The 21962-nt window shown below is 49.1% G+C and overlaps 1 protein-coding gene across 9 annotated transcripts in view; it reads right to left on the bottom strand.

The window, feature by feature from the left end:
- The window catches only part of RGS3 (regulator of G protein signaling 3), a 149109-nt gene that overhangs the window by 29232 nt on the left and 97915 nt on the right, over positions 1 to 21962 (bottom strand). Inside the window, exons 1-2 of one of the 9 annotated variants that reach the window (XM_081527957.1) lie at positions 4589 to 5182; positions 4204 to 4427 (exon numbers count right to left, since the gene is read on the bottom strand). The exons of 6 other annotated variants lie outside the window; for them this stretch is intronic. The gene's annotated coding sequence lies outside the window, so the exon portion shown is untranslated. Of the gene's footprint in view, positions 1 to 4203; positions 4428 to 4588; positions 5183 to 21962 lie in introns of those variants that run through there. 2 more of the 9 variants (XM_081527968.1, XM_081527990.1) reach the window with 2 other exon arrangements.

Genomic DNA, 21962 nt, shown 5'->3' with positions numbered 1-21962 from the left:
GAGATAAGCCAGAGCATGTGGCTGGAGACACAGAGGTGATTCCTATGGCTGGGTTAGAAATCATCTCTCCACCCCGGAGGGGTGGGCACACTGGGACGGAGACCTGCTCCTTCGATGAACAAGCGTCTGTGCCTCCAGATTCAGTCTCACCTCCTGCAGGAAGCTTCGCTGGGGCTCCCAGGCTGGGTTGGAAGCTTCCCCAGGGTTTCCTCTCCCCAGGCCTCCCCATTGAAGCTGTCTTGTTATCATCCATTACATACTCATCCCCAGCACTAGACTGAAGGCTGGAACTATACCTCCAGCCCCTGGCCAGTGCGTGGTACATTGTAGACATCTGACACACGTGGAGGGAAGGGAGGAGGGTGGGGGCAGAGAATGTAATTACAGAGCCGCTATTTGAATCAACGGGGAACTTCATGAATTGAGATCTGAGTAGTGGAGGTTTCAGAGCTCTGCGTGGACACAGTTGAAACCATTAACCTGAGGAGTGGGACAGACACACCACCTTCCATTCCATGTTCCTCCCTGTGGTGGTCTCCAGCCTTTTTTTCAAGGTTGTGGCCAGCCACCTGGCTCCCAGAAGCTCTGCCCAGCTTTTCCTCTGCCTCTCCCCTGCCCCCTACCCTCTGCCACCGTGCCCGGAGTTACCTGAGTTCTGCTATTAGCCTGAGGCTAATCCCACCAAGAGGCAACCCACTCCCATATTCTTGCCTGGAAAATCCCATGGAGGCAGGAGCCTGATGGGCTACAATCCATAGGGTCACAAAGAGTCGGACACGACTTAGCAACTAAACATCAACATCAACCCCACCAAGAGGTAACCAAGGATACCACAGAGAGCCGGGGCTACGTGGGGAACGGTGCGCCTGGTTCCAAATAACTCACCACCACCCCCCTCACCTTTCTAAGTTGGGAGCCGCTGACAGTTTTCCGGCAGCAGCCCGAGCCCCAGTGCCAGGTGCGGGCAGGCCAGCCCACGGTAGAGGGGGAGGGGAGAAGCCTGGGCCCTCTGGAGCAGAGGGCACACCTGGCAGCTCTCCACACATCTGGAGCCTTGACCTAGGCCCATAGCCAGAGGAACAGAGTCTCCTGGGACCCCTTCCCTCTCCTCCATGCCTGGAAGCTCCAATCTCTCAAGCGGCTCGTGGCCCCAGCACACCTCTGCACCAGTCCTGCCCCCACCCAGCTGGTTGTACAGGCAAAGGTGGTGGCTCCCTGGGGCTGAGCCTAGCTGGCCTGCTGTGAGCGGCTCCAACCTCTCCAGGCTTAGCAGGCTGAGCCATAAGCAGCCTGTTTATCCCTGGGAGGAATGACGGTTTTCCCTGAGCAGTGACATCTTGGAAACGGCCTGGCTCCACAAACAACAACAGACCTCCCAGCCTCAGCCCGGGATCCAGCTTGAATGAGAAGGCTTCTGATCAGAAGGGCCTGAGGAACAGGTTGGGGGCCACTTCCCCGAGAAGCCCAACCCTGGCCTTGACTGATGACTCTCAGGACCCAGGAAGAGGAGAGGGTGTGCAGAGAAAGGAAGATTCTCTGGATAGCAAGAAGGGGCCTGGCAATACCTGGTGCAGTCCCTGGTTGCTCCAAAGGGGAAATTGAGCCAGAGAAAAACGGAGATTGGCCTGAGATCAGCCAGCCAGCAGGGGCCAGACTGCGCCTCGGTCTCCAGCCTGCTGGCCGGGCCAGGGCTTTCTCTACCATATACACTGCTTTTTCAGAGGAAAGTTGGACTCCAGCCAGTAATATGGGGGTCCTGGAAAGGTATGTGTCACTAACGGGGTCCCCCAAAAGTGAGCACCAAGATGAAAGCCAGGTGCTCTGAGTCATGCAGCTGGTGTGATGGAGAGAAAGCTGGGCGGGGGACCCGGAGACCTGGGTTCTTGTCCTCACGGTGCCACTGAGTCGCATGGAAGCTCAGGCAAGTCCTTCTTCGCCTGCCTCAGGCCCACATCTGGCCAGAAGGTAAACACATTCAGCTATTCTGGGGCCTTGGGAGACCAAACGGGAAGTGGCTCTCAGGGTCCCCAGGAACCTAGCGGAGCGTGGGGACTCCCTCCTCAGCTGTATCTCTTTTGGGGAACCAGGCAGACCACTGGTTGAGAACCACACACCATCCCTCAACCCTCCGATCCACCTCCCTGGTTGGCACAGTCCCGATGGGGCCCAATCTGAGCTCTAAGCTGCCATAGTCTATGGGAAAGACCAGAAGCACTGCATTCAAACCAGCTGGGGCTTGTCCCTTTGGCCCTCCATGGCCCAGGCCATAGTGTGGACACCACACTACCCAGCCCAGCCCAGCCTAGCATGATCCCTGAGCAGGCTTTCCCTGTGGGCTCAACCAGGCTGAAGCCAAGGTTTTCCCTGCCTCATCGCCTATCAAATCCCATTGCCCAACCCTTGGGCCCATGGGAGCCATCTGACATGAAGAAACAAGGGCCCCTCCAAAGGGACTCCTCACCGGGGCTCGAACTGGTAGTGCCCACTGTGCCAGGCAGAGCTAGGAGATGAAGAGGAAGAGCTGACTTGGACATCAGAGCCTGTCCTCAAGGAAACCCATCTGAGCCCTTTCCTATCACACCCAGAGCCCCAGGCTGGACCCTTGGGACCAAAGGATGAATCAGGCTCAAACGCCACATTCATAAGACATGAAGCCACCACAGTGGGTACCATCACCACGGGACATATTCCAACTGCAGTGTTTGCTCTAGCTAGGGAAGGCGGGGTAGGATTAAGACCTGGAGAGAAGAGGAGAGAGGAGACGGGCTTTCTGGGCAGTGGGGACAGCATGTGCAAAGGCAAGAAAGCAAGGAAGTGGGGTGGTTTCACTGACACCAGACACTGATGATCAAAAGCCCCCTCGACCACCTCTGGTTCAAAGCCCCGGGGACACTCCCCACAGAGGGGCCACTCATCTCAGCTGTCTCCATCTTCACCACCCCCCGGGTGCAGCAGTTGCCAGCCTGGGCCAGGAGCGGGCCCTGCTGTGGAACTTGGCTTCCCAAAGGGCCCGCCCTGGGCTAAGCCTTGCCACGTGCTAGGGCTGGAGAAGAGGGGAGGTGCCCCTTCGTTGGGTGTGGAGGACTCAAGGGGCCCCAGTGGAAACTTTGACTGTGGCCGCAGTGCCCTGGCTGGGATCCCATGGGCACTGGCGGGGCAGGCACTGCAGCTCCCTCCTTCCAGGAGACATACCCACTCCAGCCATGAGGACAGGGGAGTCCAATAGCCCCAGCTGTGAGGCCTGAGGGTGGCACGATGTGGCAAGCTTTTGGTGAGGGACCTAGTGGCTCCATACTTAGCTAGGCACCTCAAGCCAGGAGTGGCAGATTCCAAACTGAATGTCATTGCTGAGGTTGGGGTGATGACACCCACATACCTGGTCCTTGCTATTCCAGGAGGCAGACATCCTCCAACCTGGTCCTGGCCAGAGATCTGCCATGTAAACTGAGGCATAGCCCCTCCACTCTCTGCACCTGGCTCTCCTCAGCCCCGAAGTCCCAGGGCAGGAGGATTCTTCTTGGACACCTCAGGACAAGAGGAGAGATGTGGGCTCTCTCCACGTTGATAACAGAATCGGCCTCTGTCTGCTCATAGCACCTAACTCTGTGGGGTGAGCCGGTCCCTAACAACAACACCCTTCCTCACAGGTCTCAGTGAGAAGCCAAAGGAGCAGGTGCGAGACCTTCCCCAAGGGGCTCAGGAGGCAGAGCATCTCTATCTCTGCCTGGACTTCCAGTGGACATTTCAGCAGATGCCTTGGGGATCAGCCACCGCACCCCCCTACCCAGACCAGCCGCCCGAGACCACCACCTCTTTCCCCTCATGGAACTCGGCAAGAGCGGCCATCCTGGTGCCTGGTGGGTGGTCAGCACCGCGGGCTGAGAGCTCCCTCCCCACTCAGTGTCCCGACTTCTGGTCACCAAACATTCCTTTCTCTTGGCAAGAAAAGCCGGCTGACCAGTCTGGAAGTGGGAGCAGCACACAGTACAAGCATGCCCCAGCCCTGCAGGGTCCCCACCCGCTGAGACAGACAGACAGACACACACACACAAAGCTATCTCAGAGCAGAACATAACATGGTTTGGTTGCAACATGCCTATCAATGGCTGCCCCGGGGAAGAAACAATAGAAACAGGGGCACGGGGTGGCCTGGACAAGAGCCCCCGGCCCACCACGCACGCACCCTGGCACCCAGGCACCTACCCAGCACACTCCAGCAGGGACCCGGGGACTCCTGGCTGCCGTTCCTGCCAGCCCGCCTGCCCGGGTCTCCGCCTGGCTCCTCCCGCAGGCGGGCAGGCGGGCGGACGGCCGTGACTGTGGCAGCTCCCGGCGGCCGTGTCAAGAGGCTGCCTTCCCCAGACAGAGCTCCTTTGTGTCAGCAGAGCTATTTATGGACTTACCCAAGTTCCCCAGGGGAGAGATACCTGCTGGGAAAAGCAGAACCAAATGACCAGGTTCCACCTCGCACATATAGGTAGCCGTTTTCAAAACCCTTGCATCACTCGTTCCTCCTCCTCTTCCTCCTCCTTTCTGCCCTCCTCCTCTTCCTCCCCCTCCTCCTCCAGCGCCCTTCCCAAACACACACCCGGTCCAGCCCGCGGCCGCCACTCTAGAGAGAAGCTGAATTTCTTCCTTCCACCAAACAGAAAACTCTGTAATTTCCCAAGACACTTTCATCCGAGCAGGAGTCCGGGATGTCTCGAGGAAGAGTCCTCAGCCACCCCGTCCTTCAGCCGGCAAGGGGCCCGGCGGCTCCGTGGGTGACAGGCTCACATGCACCAGCCCTGAGTCCCCGGCCGCGCCTGTCCCCAGGACAGGGGCTGCCCGCCCCCCGCCCCTGGAGTGCCACTCTGGAGAGAGAAGTGTCCACTGCTCACAGTGGCAATCCCAGGCACTGAGGATCCCAAGCCGATCGCACCGCCACACACATCCTGAAGGCTCCCCCAGCTGGGGCATCGCAAGCCACTGGCCGCAGCTCTGGGCTCCCCCAGCAGGGGCAGGACGGAGCCAATTGCTGAGGCTTTCCCGGCACACCCCCACCCCTACCCCAACCCCGTTCTCATCCCAGTGGGCGGCTGCAGTTTAACCCAGGGTCCAGCAGCCAACACGCACTGACTCCAAGAATGCCACGGCCCCCGCTGTGGGGGAGCGGCTGCTTCAGTTACCTCCCGACCGCACCATCAGCGCAGCCCAACACACATGTTTTTATTTAGCACTTTTGTGTGCCGTGTCTGGGCAATCAGAGGTGGACAGAGAGCTTGGGGCTTCCTTCCCCCTCAGTACGGGGGCTGAAAGGGGCATGTTACAGTAGCCCAAGAGTAAGGACCACAAGTGAAGGAGATGTCCCTAACAGAGGGACCACGGGAGTGGGAGGATGGGGGCGGGGGGAAGCCAGAGGAAGAGCACTGGACCAGGAGGCAAGGGTCCCCTGTTCAGGTTCCAGCTCCAGCCTTGGCTGTCCGGATATCACTGAGCAAGTCCCTACCATCTCTGAGCCTGGGTCTCCTCACCTGTAAAATAGGACTGACAACCTTTGACCTGCCCACTTGTGGGGTTATTAGAGGCTTCAGTGATCCTGGGGTCAGGCACTCTTGCAAGAGTCTGGCCTTCATTAATTCATTTAATCCTCATTGACACGTTGTGAGGCAGGCGCTAGTATTATCCTATTTACAAATGAAGGATCCGAGGTTGGGAATGGTAGTGGAAGCTGCCCACAGCTTGTTGTTTGAAGACCAGTAGGATTTGCAGGAGCTTCCCATGTGGCGCTAGTGGTAAAGAACCCGCCTGCCAATGCAGGAGACATAAGAGATATAGGTTCAATCCCTGGGGCAGGTAGATCCCCTGGAGAAGGGAATGGCTACCCACACCAGTATTCGTGCCTGGAGAATCCCATGGACAGAGGAGCCTGGCAGGCTATGGTCTGTGGGGTCACAAAGAGTAAGACAGGACTGAGTGCCTAAGCACAGCACAGATCCAACTCCAGGATGCCCACTCGGAACCACTGCAGGAAGCTGCCTTGCCAGCACAAAGCTATTTGATGGTGAGGCTACAGCTGCTGCAGACGCTTGTCTGATGTCCTCAAACACACCATGGACTGTGCCTGAGGCTCTAGTCAGGGATGTCTGTTCCATAGCCAGTTCCAACCTGAGGACACTTACCACCCTAGTGGCCAGCTCCCTGGATGTCAGCCCAGAAAACACAGGGCAGGAGGAGCCCCTAGCCTCTTTTTCCACCTCACCCCAACTCGGCCACCCTGGGCCAAAGTGCTCTCCCTCTGCCTCTTTCTCTCCCTAAATGAGTCTCAGTGTCTCTAAATGTCTACCTCTGCCTGCCTCCCTGCCCCTGCCTCCCACTCTCTAGTCCTGTCTCTCTCACACATACCAGCATACTCATGCATGCTGACATAAGAAAACATCCTTCATTAGGGTCAACTCAGAACAGCCCTCATCTGAGCTGGGCATTTACACTCCCCCATCAACACTTTGTCTTGTCCCTGGGGTCAGAGCCAAGGCAGTCCTTGCAGGGCCCAGGAACCTTCCAGATTGGAAGACTATCATTTGGCAGGTTCCTGGGAAGCAGGGCCCATTCCTGTCCTGGAAAACTAAGGAGGTGAGTCTTAGGAGATGGCCAGTTCTAATGGGGGACTGACAGTTCCCAGGATGGAATTTCTGGCGCTTGGGGTAGGATTTCTTAGTGTGGAGAGCCTGAATATAGGGTCTTTCTTGAGATGAGAGGAGTCCCCGAGTTCAGCTGAGTCTTCACTTCTCAATCAACATGAAGTTCCAAGCACCAACTACAGGCTGGGCTCTGTGCTGGGCCCTGGGGGCGGGGTGGAGAGCTGGCAGACCAGGACCCTGTCCTCACCAAGCCAAAGGACATCAGGTGCACAGTCAGACTAGCGAGCGCATCATTAGATACTGTGTCAGAGCAGCCCTGCCAACCCAGCGCGCTGAGTCGGGAACAGATCCAGGATGCATCCATCACTGCCCCCAGGAAAGGACACAGCAGGAAAGCGCCCTGAGGCCCAGGAGGAGGCCAGGCCGGCCTGTGAGAGCGCGTGGTGCCCGGGGAGCCCAGGGGGCCACTGCCCTCTGCCTGTCCACAGGTCCCGATGCAGATCCACAGGGCACGTGGCCCTCCCTGTGTACAGCGTGGGCAGGATGAGCGGGTCACTGTCAGTCAGGCCACCTAAACCAGAAGGACCCCTGGAGATCTGTCACTCCTATTCCCTTTTTATAGCCAGTGAAGCTGAGGCTCAGAGAGGGTAAGGGAGTTTCCCAAGGAAACAGAGCGAGTGAGTGACGGGGCCGGGACCAGAGCTTGCCAACTCCCAGTCCAGTGCTGCTTCTGTGGCATCCCAGTGCCTCTCAGACCTACATAAATGACGGTGCTGTTCAGTACAGGAGGATCTAGGGAACACCGAGGTCCAGGGGGCCCACAGAGCCTGGGCCCCATTCGCTGATCTCCATATTCTATTTAACAAACACCTATCTGACACTTAGGTTGTGTCAGCACTGTGCAAAGCACTTCCCAATTACTGACTCATGAAATCTTCATAACCCTATTAGCTATGATGTCTAGTCTCCCCATTTAGCTGTTGTTGTTTAGGCGCTCAGTCATGTTCAGCTCTGTTGCGACCTCATGGACTGTAGCCTTCCAGGCTCCCATGTCCATGGAATTCTCCAGGCAAGAATACTAGAGTGGGTTGCCATGCCCTCCTCCACGGGATCTTCCTGAACCAGGAATGGAACTCCTGAATTGGCAGGCAGATTCTTTACCACTAAAGCCACCCAGGAAGCCCATCCCCATTTTACAGAGAGGTAAATGGAGGCAAAGAGATGATTAAACCTGTTTAAGGTCACCAGTAAGTACAGAGCCATGGATCGAACCCAATCCACTGTGCCCTGCACCATTGCACAAGGCGGCCCATGGAACAGAGCCCTCCAGCTATGTAATGAGAAGCCTGCTGGCTACACAGCCCAACCATATAGGCAAACATCTCACTGTTGAGACAAGCTGGAAGCAGCTTCCAGGGCTAGGACCAGGGAGGGTTATCAGGGAGCTAGTGAATGTGCACCTCCCATTTGAAGAGGGGCGGCACTCATAGGCTCCAGGGAGGCCCCTTGGGAGGTGCAGCAGCAGCAGGATACGGCCCAGACGCCCTGGCCAAGCCGCTGCCCTGCAGTCGGACCACAGCACGGCTCCCTCCCTCTGTCTTCCCTCACTGCCTCCTCCCTGGTAAGCCTGGGACACCCAGAACTATGTTTGCAAGACCCTGTCATGAGCCTCACGCAGATGGAAACCCACCCACCTTCCTTCCCCACACAGACTCCACCTGGGGGAAGCGGGGCTTTGGCAATACCTTCCTCAAAAAAAAAAAAACAAACAAACAAGAAGGTACCTGCCGAAGGCTATTTAATGAGCTTTCCCGTCCTGGCTTCTGATGCAAAGTCCACTGGGGTTTTATTCCAGGGTGGGGAGGAGAGTGATGTCACTACGGCAGAAACAGGGCACCAAGCCAAGGGGGGCGGGGCCCCAGGAATTCCAGAGCATGTGACAGACTAAGACCACCCCCAGTCCTCACCAGCAGCGGCTCAGGCTTTCACTTCCTTGGACAATGAAGGGGCCAGGCCTGTGTCATGGGTGACAGGGGTACTGAAAGCCGGGGCCCGGACACAGAAGCCCCAGTTTCTACAGAACCCTGCCCCTCCTCCAACCTGTGACAGAAGAGACTGATGGCCCTGGGCTGCCCTGGGAGACTGTGGAATATCTGTATATGCCCCTCCAGTCCAAGCTCTGAATTTGCTAATCCACTTAGGGAGTTCTGGGCCTTTAACTCATGGGGTCTCAGAGCCTTGGTTTGGTTTGTGCAGTCTCCATGCACAAAGGCTATCCCCACAGAAGAGTGGGCCAAGAGACACTTACTGATTATTTCAGTAACTACTGAATCCTTGTCATGTGCTTGGAACTCTGGGCACAGACAGAGAAGTAGCCTGCTCCTGGGCTCTGACTTGGAAGGTGGGCACAGGTGACCCTGGTGCTGACACTTCAAACAGGAACTGTTCTGCCTTGTTCTTGGGGGCACATGCTGCAAGTGGGGGGCTGGGGCAGGACAGAGCAAGCATCCATCCTCAGGTTCAAAGCCACAGGGAGTTCTGGACTATAGTCTGCAGTCCCTGTTATGGGTCTCAGTCTTCCATCACTAAAATGAGGCTGGAGATGGGTGTCCAGTAGCCCCCTGGTTCCACTCTTCCCCTTCAAAGTCAGTTCCAGGCCCCACAAGCTCCTCTCACTAAAGGATTAGGTTCTGGCAGTGATATTTAGAAAGAGCATAGATTTTGCAGCCCCCCAAAATTTGAGTGTGAGTCATCTTGGGCAAGTCATTTTAACGTCTCTGAGCCTCGGTTTCCTAATCTGTAAAATGGGGCTATTACTGCCTGCCTCAGTAGGCCCTGTGGGAGAATGAGTGAGGTAGCAGACGTGGAATGCCTGGCACTCAGTAAAATAAGTGCTGTCACTATTGTTGTATTGTCATTGTTGCTGTAATCATCTGTCAAAGGACAGAATTCATCTGGAGTGGGTTGCTGAAGAGAGTAATGTAAAATGCGAAAATAGCTGTTGAAGGTCAAACAGATGAAGGCCTAACATGGTGCCTGTTTTGACTAACAGCTGATAATCACTAACATTTATTGAGCAACAAGCTATCATTATTCCCATTCTACAGGTGGGAAGACTAAAGACAGGTTACATGGCAAAAGCAATGGCAAAAATGGCAGCACGGCACCAAGGTGTATGCTCCTAAGCTGTGTGTCCTGCCCTGACTCGTGTTCCCCAAGTGTCTCTGCTCTTGATGTCGGCCTCTTCCTCAGCAACTTCAGGCAGCAAGCTCAGTCTCCAGTTTGCTCACGGGAACTGCATCTCCCAACCACAGCGAAGGGGAAGCCCCCATGCAGCAAAAGCCAGGAGTCCAAAGTCCCCCAGCAGAGCTGGTCCTTAGAACTGCGGCTGGCCGGCTTCTGCCTCCAGCCCAGGGCACGCAGGAGAGTCATCCCAGCAGCGTCAGCCTGACCTTGGGTGGCTACAACAGCACAGGATGGTCAAAAGCCACCACTGTCTTCTTTCCTGGCTCCAGTCCAACCAGCCACTCGTCGGCCTGGGATTTCAGGCTTTAGGGAGGAATCCTCGACCCATTGGGCTTGTGCCAGCTCCAGGGTCAGGCCATCTTGACCACTGGAGTTCCTGGGAAGTGTTTGGCACAGACTTGGAGGCCAACTCTGTGACCTTGGCTGCTAAACACCATTAATCCCCGGACTCCCCCAAGTTCAGCGCTTGCTTGGACTGTTAGGCCTAAAACCAGATTACCAAAACAGAGGGTCAGCAGTTGAAAGATTGGCCTGAAATGCTGGCTTTGCGGCTGTTTAATGCAAGACCTGGGGCAAGGCCAGTCCCCTCTTTGGGCCTCAATTTCCCTGTCTCTAAAATGGGTACAGGGGTTGAATGCGATCAGAGCAACCCAGCATGCAGTCTGCAGAATGCACTGGTCCATGAACTGCTTGTTACTGGTTTCTAATAAGATAAGCAACAAAGTCAAGAGTGTTTGGAAACTTCTGTAGCAACTTGACATGGCTGTGACATCCAAGTACAAGACCGTGGACTGGTCGGATTGAAGAGGTACAAGGCTGGGTTGGGTGCTGTCAAACCGGCATGAGAGATCCTACTCAGTGCACATTTTAACTAAGTATAAGGCTCTTCACCGCAGGTGATTAAAGAAGTCCTGGAGGAAATGATGCTCTTTCTATGAGAACTCACTAACTAGGCCTCTATAACAGCACTCACACCTGCAGGGGACTCACCATCCTGTCACCTGAGCAGTTTCCTCTCTGGGGCTCCCAGCTCAGAGAATGGAACCATCAATTGCCTATTTGCCTAAACCAGACACATGGGTGTCATCCCTCTCCCAAACTCTCTCTCCACCCAATGAATCTCACAGATCCTGCCTCCTCCACACCATGCAGAGCTCTCATCTCTCTTCATCCCTGTTGCCCACCAGCACCTCTTCCCAAGGTGAGGGCGACAGCCTCCTCACTGCTCCCAGCTTCTTACCTTTCCATCCTCCACACCATTCTCCGCAACGAGGCTGCAAGCTTTCTATGACACATGTCGAACACACAGCTCCCAATGCCCTAGGATAAAGCTCAGAGCCCTTACACAGCCTCTCAGGCTCCTACAGCCTCATCCTCATCTCTGGCTCCATTCCCCTCCCTCACGCTTTCAGGCACACTGGTCTGCCTTAAGGTCCTCACCCAGAATGATCTGGCCTCCACCTCCCTCCTGCCCCTTGCCGCATGTTCCTGACCACCCGCACTGGGCCTTTTGTTACAAATGTCATCTTTTCCTTACAGATTTTTCATACTTGCTTGGTGTCTGTCTTTCCTCCAGTTGTCCTCCACCACATCAGACTATGAACTAGATCTATGGAGATGAGAACTCTGTTGGTTGATGAACCAGAAATTAGAGGACATCTGGGACTTTGCCTGACCAGCTTCCAACTGCCCTTCTTTACCATCTGAGAAACTACCTGTCCTTCCCTCACTCTCAAACCAAGTGATTCACATGAAACTGACCCACCTCCTACTCCAGGCTTGGCCATGTGACTCAGCCCTTGGTCAAGCACTTTATCCCATCCTATTGTCTTCAGCGACTGGGATAGGCACATGATCCAGCTTAAACCACTGAGACTCAGACCCAGGAATACTGTTGAAATGATCGAGGGCATCACACTGTAAGGCCATCACCCTGGTACTTCTGGCAACTATCTGCCCTCACTAAAGGAGTGAGCCAACACATAAACAGGTAAAGCCCAGAGACAAAGCGAAGAATGCCAGTTCTGGTGATATTGCTCAAGGTCCTGAATCCAGCTATGCCTGAAGGCTGCCCTCCTAAATCCAATAAATTCCATTTCCGGGCTGAAGCTAATTTGAGTTGGGTTCTTGTCACTGGCAACTGGAAGATTCTTGACTAATGTGTGCTGAGTCACCAGTATTTAGCACAGTGTCTGACATACAATAGCTACTTTGAAATTATTTTTCATTCATGCAGTCATTCAACAAACATTCAGCAGTGAAACAGTGACCAGGCTTGCCCTATAGGAAGGGTCATCTTGGCTGCCATTTAGAGAGGTGACTAAAGGGAGAGGAATAGGAGCTGGAAGATCCACTACTACCATGCAATAGTCCCAGGGACAGAGATGAGACCTAAATAGCATGGCTGAACAGAGGGAAAGGGTGGGGAGAGGAAGAGTCTCAGTTCTGAATCCACTGGAGAACCTCAGGTGATCTTGGCTCCTCTCTGGTGCTCAGTTCCCCAGCATCTTTCAACTCTATCATTCTAGCAACCCTATGCTATCTCCCACTGCTTATAGAGCCCCTCGCTGTCAACACGCAAATTTTCACTGAAGGCTGTTGAGGTCAGCATTGGGGGCGAGTCCAGAGGCTGGTTTTGACAGGCAGAGTATAGCGTAGTAGCTAAGAACACAGGTTCTGAAGCCAGCTGCCTAGATTTGGATCATGGCCTACACCTCCCAGCTGTAAGACCGTGTATACAGTCTATTTAATCTCTCTGTTCCTTTGTTTCTTCATCTATAAAATGGGAATAATAACAACAGTGTTAAGCAGGTTAATATTATAGCAGAAGGAAAGCATATCTGATAACTATTAGGTGGTATTCTTATTATTTGCAATAGGAAATCCAGAAAGAGAAAATTTTAAAACACAGAAGATACAGTCTTCCCTGGTGTTCCAGTGGCTAAGACTCCATGCTGCCAATGCAGGGGGCCTGGGTTCAATCCCTGGTCGAGGAACTAGATCCCACATGCTGCAACTAAGAGTTCTCACGCAACAACTAAAAGATCCTGCATGTCGCAACTAAGACCGGACACAGGCAAATAAATATTAATAAATAAAATAAGTAAATATATTTTTAAAAAACATAGAAAATAAATTATTCCAAAAATTAGTAGAAAATTTCCCTGAACTAAGGAAAGACTTCGGTCTTTCGGCTGAAGGGGCTTACCTAGTGAATACCAGGAAAAATTACTGTAAGAGGACAAACAGCTAGAAATAATCTGGTGACGTTTCTAAATTCCAAAGATTAGAAAGAGAAATCCTGCTTGCTTCCATAAAGAGACTTCAGAGATTCAGGTGAGTACTGCACTTCTTACAACACCAAATGCTGGGACAATAGAGCCCTTCTTTCAGGTTCTAGGGAAAGACTGTTAACACAGAATTCACTACTTAGGAAAAGATGACTCAAACATGAGGGCAAATATTTTCAGACTTAACAAAGACTAAGAACGTATGTCACCCACAGATCTTTTCTGGAGAATTTATCCAAGAAAGCTCCCCAGACCAAAATGAATCAAAATCCAGAAGTCGATAAGATGCTGTTGGATTCAAGAGACTGGCAAGCAATGAAGCCAGAAGCATTTAGACATTTAACTACATATAACGTAACTGACTTCCCTGGTGGCTCAGACGGTAAAACATCTGCCTACAATGCGGGAGACCTGGGTTCAATACCTAGGTGGGGAAGGTCTCCTGGAGAAGGAAATGGCAACCCACTCCAGTACTCTTGCCTGGAAAATCCCATGGATGGAGGAGCCTGGTAGGCTACAGTCCATAGGGTCGCAGAGTTGGACACGACTGAGCGACTTCGCTTTCGCTTTTCGCTTTCGCTAACGTAACTGAGAAGTTAAATGCCATCTTAAGTAAATGATTTCTAAAATGTAATAGAACTAATGTTTAAGAATAGTAGCAATCAGAAACTAAAATTTCAGATGATTTCAGCAATACTTAGGAGTCATGGAGAAAAAAGCAAAGAGAAGTATGGGCCAGCTGACGTGGGTTGTAGGCCATGAGGACACACTCTTGTAGATCTGCTGTCATTCTCGACAGTAAAACATGTTTGTGAAAAAGATTTGGGTAAAATTACCAAAGGAGCCTGGCATGCTACAGTCCATGGGGTCACAAAGAGTCGGTCATGACTGAGTGACTAATACAACATATAACTTCCAAGGAAATTTTACAGAAGAATAATGAGAGGTTGAAAAGTGAAAGCATTAGTCACTCAGGCATGTCCAACTCTTTGCAGCCCCATGGACTGTAGCTTTCCAGGCTCTTCTGTCCATGGAATTCTCCAGGCAAGAATACTGGAGTGGGTAGCCATTCCCTTCTCCAAGGGATCTTCCTGCCCCAGGGATTGAAACTAGGTTTCCTGCATTGCAGGCAGATTCTTTACCACCTGAGTCACCAGGAAAGCCCAATGAGATGTTAGCCTTGGGATATTTAATACTACTAAAACATATTATGAAGCTACAGTGATGAAGTTTCAATCTGTTGTAGAACAGATGGGTTAAAGAGGGAAACAAGAATTTAGAAATCAATCCACTAATGCGTGGACATTTGGTCTATGATAAATGAGTAAAGGAAGAATAACTAAAAAAATAGGTTTGAAAAAACTGGTCAACTCTTGGGGAAAAAAATCAATAAGAGTTCCATCTGACATCATGTACTAGATTAAGTGCAGATGAATTAAAATATGAACGTGAAATGTAAAAGGTTAAAAGTACTTGAAAAAGATATAGGAGAATATTCATTATAATTTTGGAGAGGAAAGGCCTCAGCAAGTACAGCCCCCTATGATCCAAAAACAGAGTTGACTACAAAAATACTTGATTATTTAAAAATGTTAATTTCTGAATGACAAAAAAGAGTATAAATAAAGTTAAAAGACAAATGATAAACTGGAAAAAAATATTTGTAATCTACATAATAAGCACATGGTTAATATTCTAACACTATAAATAAAACAACTGCCCCAGTAGAAAACTGGGCAAATGATATGAACTGATGAGCCAAAGAAGAAGAAATATCAATGACAAATAAATATAAAGAGAAGCCCAACCTCACTAACAATCAAATAATTGCAAATTAAAATGACACTAGTGGTAAAGAATCCGCCTGTCAATGTAGGAGACATAGAGACGTGGGTTCGATCCATGAGTTGGGGAAGATCCATTGGAGGAGGGCATGGCAACCCACTCCAGTATTCTCACCCGGAGAATCCCCAGGGACAGAGGAGCCTGGTGGGCTACAGCCCAAGGAGTTGCAAAGAGTCAGACATGACTGAAGCAACTTAGCATACAAAATAAAATATAAATTTTCCCTTCTCCTATCAACAAAGAATTAAAAAGCAGTGACATCCAGTATTATGTTGGGTGTAGGGAAACAGTCACTGTCATTCACTATTAGGTAAACTGTACTACAGATGTACTTAACCTCTCTGTTTCTTTGCTTTCTCATCTAAGAAAGTGAAAGTGCTAGTTGCTCAGTGGGAATAATAACAATAATGTTGGGGAGATGACATATTTAAACAGAAGAAAAGCATTTGTAGAGCACTCTGGGAGTGTGAGTCGTGATCTCCCCTACAGAAAAGTGCAGTAAGATGTACCATACAGGACATTCTCAGAACATTTACTGCAGCAACGCTCATAATGTCAAAACATTGGAAACAACCTGATCACACATCGATATGCTATGCTATGCTATGCTAAGTCGCTTCAGTCGTGTCCGACTCTGTGCGACCCCATAGACGGCAGCTCACCAGGCTCTGCCGTCCCTAGGATTCTCCAGGCAAGAATACTGGAGTGGGTTGCCATTTCTTTCTCCAGTGCATGAAAGGAAAAAGTGAAAGTGAAGTCGCTCAGTCGTGTCCGACTCTTAGTGACCTCATGGACTGTAGCCTACCAGGCTCCTCCGTCCATATGGGAGCAATTAAATAAATTATGGTCTATTGGCTATGAAAAAGAAAGGAGAACTCTAATACTGACGGGAAAGATTTACGCTTCCCAGGTGGCGCTAGCAGTAAAGAACCCGCCTGCTAATGCCGGGGACATAATGAGACTTGGGTTCAATCCCTGGGTGGAGGAGATCTCCTGGAGGAGGGCATGGTAACCCACTCCAGTATTCTTGCCTGGAGAATCCCATGGACAGAGGAGCCTGGCAGGCTATAGTCCATGGGGTCGCAAAAAAGTCGGACACGACTGAAGCCATTTAGCAAGCACACACATTAAGCTTTAAAAAATGAGTTACAGAAACTTTTGTATGATACCATCTAGTAAAAATAAAATAGCATATGTCTACACATGTGTATGAAAAATATTTGGAGGAACACAGCAAACTTACAGCAATAACTATCAACTTGGAGATTTTCTTTATTTTATTCAGCTCAGTAATGTTTAGGATTTATCTGTATTAAGTATTACACAAGCATATCATCAAGGAACATATATAAATATTCCCATTTGTAATATATAAATAAATAAATAATTTCAATTTCTTCAAATAAGTTTAACAACAAATGTACAAAACCAACATGGAAATTTTTTTCCCAAAACTTTTCTTTTGAAACTTTAAAAGAAGATTTGCATAAACAAAGAGCCATAATCTGATTCTTGGATGGGAAAATAGTATTTTACAGACTTCAATACTCCCCTTTTTGATAGTTTTTTTTTCTGATGTGACTTTTAAAAATTTTTTATTAAAATAGAATTGATTTACAATGGTGTGCTAGTTTCAGGTATATAGCAAAGTGATTCAGTTTTATATGTGTGAGTGTGTATATGTGTATATATATGCTTTTTTAGACTTTTCCATTTTAGGTTATTATAAGATATTAAGTAAAGAGTTATATAGTAGATCCTTGCTGGCTATCTATTTTATATATGATAGTGTGTATATTTTAATCCCAAAGTGTATTTTAAAATATAATTACAATGAAAATCTCAATGAGATTTTGGGGGAGACACAGGGAGGAGGTGGGGACTGAACAAAATTACACTGAATTTCATTTGAAAGGATAAATATGTGAGAAAAGGATTTTTAAAGAAAAGTAATGAGAGGCTACTTATCCTAACATAATGTACAAGCACTGGAGCAAACCACTACTCAGAAAAAATGAAAAATGTTCTTGCTAATACTATATACCAAAGTAAATTCCAAGTAAACTAAGTGTTAAAAGTTGAAAAATAAACCATAAATTTCAAATGTGGGGGGAAGTGAATGTTGTATAATCCTGAGGTGGGTATCACAAAACTAAAGGCAAAAAAATTTTTTTAATTTATGTATATGATATTAGTCATCAGAAAAACACAATTCAAAACCACTATGAGATATAATTTCACAACCACTAGGATGGCTATGATTTAAAAAACAGGAAAATAAGAAATATTGGAGAAGATGTGGAGAAATCCTTATATGCTGATGGTGGGAAGGTAAAATCATGAAGCGACTTCAGAAAAGTCTGGCAGTTCCTCAAACACCGAGTCACCATTTGATCCAGGGATTCCACTCTAAGGTACATACTTGAAATAAATGAAAATATAGGTCCACAGAAAAACTTTCACACACTTACGGCAGCATTATTCATAATAGCCCAAAGGTGGAAACAATCCAACTGTTCATCAACATATGACTGAATAAATAAAACATGGTATAGCCATACAACAGAATGTTATTCCATCATTAAGAGGAGTAAAGTCCTGATACACGCTACAACATGGATAAACCTTGAAAACCTCATGCTACACGAAGAAGGCCAGTCACAAAAGACCTAATATTACATGACCCCATTTATAGGAAATGTCCAGAATGAATCTATAGAGACAGAAAGCAGATGGGCAGTTGCATAGGGATGGGAGAGGTGGGGGAATGGGTGGGTGGCAACCAACGGGTATGGTTTCTTTCGGAAATAATGAAAATGTCCTCAAGTTGACTGTGGTGATGGTTGCTCCAGTCTGTGACTATCCTAAAAGACCACAGAGTTGTACACTTTAAATGGATGAATTGTATGATATGTGAATAATACCTCAATAAACCTGGTACAAAGCAGTTTACAGACATGACTACCTATAAAGCAGAAACATCTATAGTTTTAAAATAATAAAAAACAAAAGGATAACATACAAATATCCTTCTTATATAAAGAGCTCTTGTGAATTAATAAACTATGAACAGCCCAACAGAAAAATGGGCAAAAGATTTGAACAAGCCACTCACAAAAGAGGCAGTGTAAATAACTAAAAAGGCATATAAATATTCAACATCTCTAGTAATCAAAGAAAGGAACCTACTAAGAATTGTAACAAGGCACATTGTTGGTGAGTGTGTGGGGAGAATGGTCTCCTACCCAGACTATTTCAATTTGCTTGGGACTGAGGGGTTTCCCAGGAAGCTAAAATATCCATGTTAAAAAAGAACAGTCTGGGGTTAAGCAGGATAAATTGCTCAGTCTGAAGTGGGATTATAAATTGGTACATTCATTCTGGAGAGTCATTTGGCAATAGGTATCAAGAACCTTCTTTACAGATATATATCCTGTCACCTGGAAATTCTACTACCAGGAGTTTATTCTAACAAAACGTCCATTCATCAACAAGTATTTGTAGGGGGTCAGAGATGTACACTGGATATTGAGGCTAAATCTACAGATTTTTATCTCAGGTTTTTATAACAATGAAATATTGGCAACAACCTAAACTATGTAGACCTAATGGAGATTTTTTAAAAACAAAACCAGTTTCATCTACACAATGAAATACTCTGTAGGCACTAAAAATGATGTTGTAGAAGAACATTTATTGATGTTACACTGCTAAATGGGAAAAAAGCAAGTCAGAAAACTGTGTGTACTAACAATGCTAATTTGCAGATAAGATATATGTGTGTACAAACAAATGCCCGACGGATACATACACCCTAAAATGTTAACAGCGGTTATCTCTGGGTGTTGGGATTAAGGGTGAACTTCAGTTCCTTCTCCTGGTTCAACTGTATTAAATGTTTTCTTCATAGTAAACATGAATTACTTTTGTAACAATACAACAAAAGTCAACTGCATTTAACAAAAAATCCCCACACTTGCCATGGCCCCATGGGTGAAGGCCCCAAGGAAGGGGGTTGCAGAGTCAAGCACACATTTACACTTGATCTAGCAATGACAGCTACCATTACTAGGTACAGTTGTCCCTCAATATCCATGGAAACCCAGCTGATACCAAAATACAGGAATGCTAGTCCCTTATACAAAATGGCATAGTATCAATATTTGCATGGAACCTGCACATATCCTCCCACATACTTTAAATCATCTCTAGATTACTTAAAATACTAAGTGATTAGGTGAAACTCATTCAGTTGTGTCTGACTTTTTGCGACCCCATGTACTATAGCCCCTGTAAATGTCATGTAAATCATTTTAAATGCAATGGAAATATTGTGTCAGTGGGACTTCCCAGGTGGTGCTAGTGATTTAAAAACAAAAAAAACAAAAAAAACCTGCCTGCCAATGCAGGAGACATAGGAGATGCAGGTTTGATCCCTGGGTCGGGAAGATCCCCTGGAGAAGGGCATGGCAACCCACTTCAGTATTCTTGCCTGGAGAATCCCATGGACAGAGGAGCCTGGTGGGCTACAGTCCATAGGGTTACAGAGTCAGACACGACTGAACTGACTTAGCACACACGCATACTATGTAAATAGTTGCCAGCTCAGCAAATTCAACTTTTGCTTCTTGGGAATTTCTGGATTTTTTTTTTTTCTATCTGAGGTTGGTTAAGTCTATGGAAGCAGAACCCACGGGTATGGATGGCTGAACATACCTATTACATGCCAGGCACTTTGCACAGACCATTCCCCTTAGTCCTCAGGAGAACCAGTGAGAGAGATGTCCTCTCGTTTGACAGAGGCTGGGTGACCTGCCAGTAATCCCACAGCTGGTGAGAAGAAGAGCTGGGATTTGAACCCTGGCCTGCCCACCCCTCAATCAGACCCTGCCTCTACCTTAGCTGCTCCTGTTGGTTCCTGGGGATGGGCAGAGAAAGCTCCCAAGCTACTAGGCCCTCTGTCCTACAGGCTGGTTCTATGCGGGCCCTTCCTCCCTGCAGACAGCCTGGGGGCGACACAAGGACAAGCCAGCAAGACTGGGGACAACAGCACAGGGAGGGCGTGGCGCTGGCAGGCCAGTTGGCCGAGGTCAGGGCTCAGGGCAGACTAACCGGGGACTCCTCGCCTGCTGGGCGACAATCAGGAAGCCTGACCACATCCGGCCCCAGGAGTTCCCAGGCCCTGTGCGCCGCCAAAGGCAGGGAGAGAAAACCTTGCCTGGCCTGCTGCCACCCTGGTAAACGCTGCAGGAAAACAGCTTGCCATCTGTGACCGTCTCCCTGGGCCCCGGACAGCTGGCCAGTCCTTTCCCCACTTCCGGGCCTCCTCTTCTGTGTGAGGAGGGGCTGTGAGCGCTGATGGCTCCAGGACCCTCCCAGGTCTAAATGCTTTGAATCCGTGGTGCGCTTCCTCGCAGGGGGCCCAGCAGGAAGAGGAAGGGGGTGAGGCGTCCCACCCAGGTCCCGAAGGAGCCCCCTCCCCTTCCCCTCAACTCCGGTCCCACTACTATTTTTAGAACAGGGAACATCTCCGCCAGCCCTGTCCTGCTCAGAGCTCCAGGTAAAACACAGCTGCCCCATTCATTCCACTCCAGCCAGAACGCGGGGGGAATTTATAGACAAGCCAGTCGACCAGGCAACCTCTCCCCAGGCCGTTAGCTGGGCCACTTCTCACTATTTCCATTACAGCCCAAAGCGGTGACTTACTTTTCCTAAGACGGCACAGCTGAGTGAGATGACGAGCATCTCTAAGACAATCTGTGCCCCTCCCTGTCCCCAACCTGTCAGGCTCCTGAAAGTCCCCAAAGAGGAGTGCTGGGGGGAGGGTCCTAGTTCCAGCTCCAGCACCAACTGCGTGTGACACTGGCCGGGAGTTCTTACCCTTCTCTTGTCTTGGTTTCTACAAATCAGCTTGTTAATCAATGAACCCCACTGGGGGAGAGGGTAGGCTTTTCGGTTCTACACTCAAAGATTCTGTAGTTCTATCAAAATTCTAGTCATTCATGAAATAAATATTGCATTCTCTATTGTTGGGTGTGTGTGGAGCTGTATTCCTAAAGTTCACCTGAGAATTGACAGTGGGTCTCAGAAAGCATTTTCCCATTGAAAATTGTGTTATAAACGGTGGTCAGCTTCCTACGCTAGCCTACTGAACCCTTAATGTTTTCCCACAAGGAGAACTAGCAGAAACCTATACTGTGATAGAATTTAACCAAAATGGAAAACCACTAACATTTAAAAGACACTGAGAAAATTTACCCTAAGTAGTGTTTGAGCAAAAGAAGGTAGACATTAAAGGCAGTGAGTTAGTGGCAACTTCTGGGGAAGTCTAAAGGAGACTTCTGACCACACTAGAAACTGCAGGCTTTGCACACCGATTCTTACAACTTTCACTAGAAGTTAACTGTATGCCATCAACCAGGAGTTAGAAAGATTAAAGAACATGTGTGTATCCTTACATACATGAAATTAAAACAAGAGTCCAGTGAGCAGGAAACAAGAAGGAATGGGAGAAGATTCTGGACTTGAAAGCTATTGTGCTGTCTTCCCAGAAGCAAGCCTGGAAGGAGGCACATTTGGTTGGGAGGGGGCAGGGTTGTGCTTATAATTTGAATTCTGAGATGAGGACCTCTTCCTGTATAAGATCCACTGATATATTTATTTCACTCAAGTACATGATGAATATTAACCATGTACAACACTTGCATATGGGCATTCCAGGTGGTTCAAGGGTAAAGAATCCACCTGCCAAGTGGGTCGGGAAGATCCCCTGGAGAAGGAAATGGCATCTCACTCCAGTATTCTTACCTGGAGAATCCCATGGGCAGAGGAGCCTGGCAGGTTACAGTCTATGGGGTTGCGAAAGAGTTGGACATGATTTAGCAACTAAACAACAACACTTGTATATATTCGCACACACTTGTTTCAATATGAAGACCAAAATGCCTGATTTCTTTTTGCT

Source organism: Giraffa tippelskirchi, chromosome 1 (genome assembly GCF_054371585.1).
Source record: "Giraffa tippelskirchi isolate mGirTip1 chromosome 1, T2T-mGirTip1v1.2.pri, whole genome shotgun sequence".
NCBI classification, from domain to species: domain Eukaryota; kingdom Metazoa; phylum Chordata; class Mammalia; order Artiodactyla; family Giraffidae; genus Giraffa; species Giraffa tippelskirchi.
This window is presented reverse-complemented; position numbering and strand designations above follow the sequence as displayed.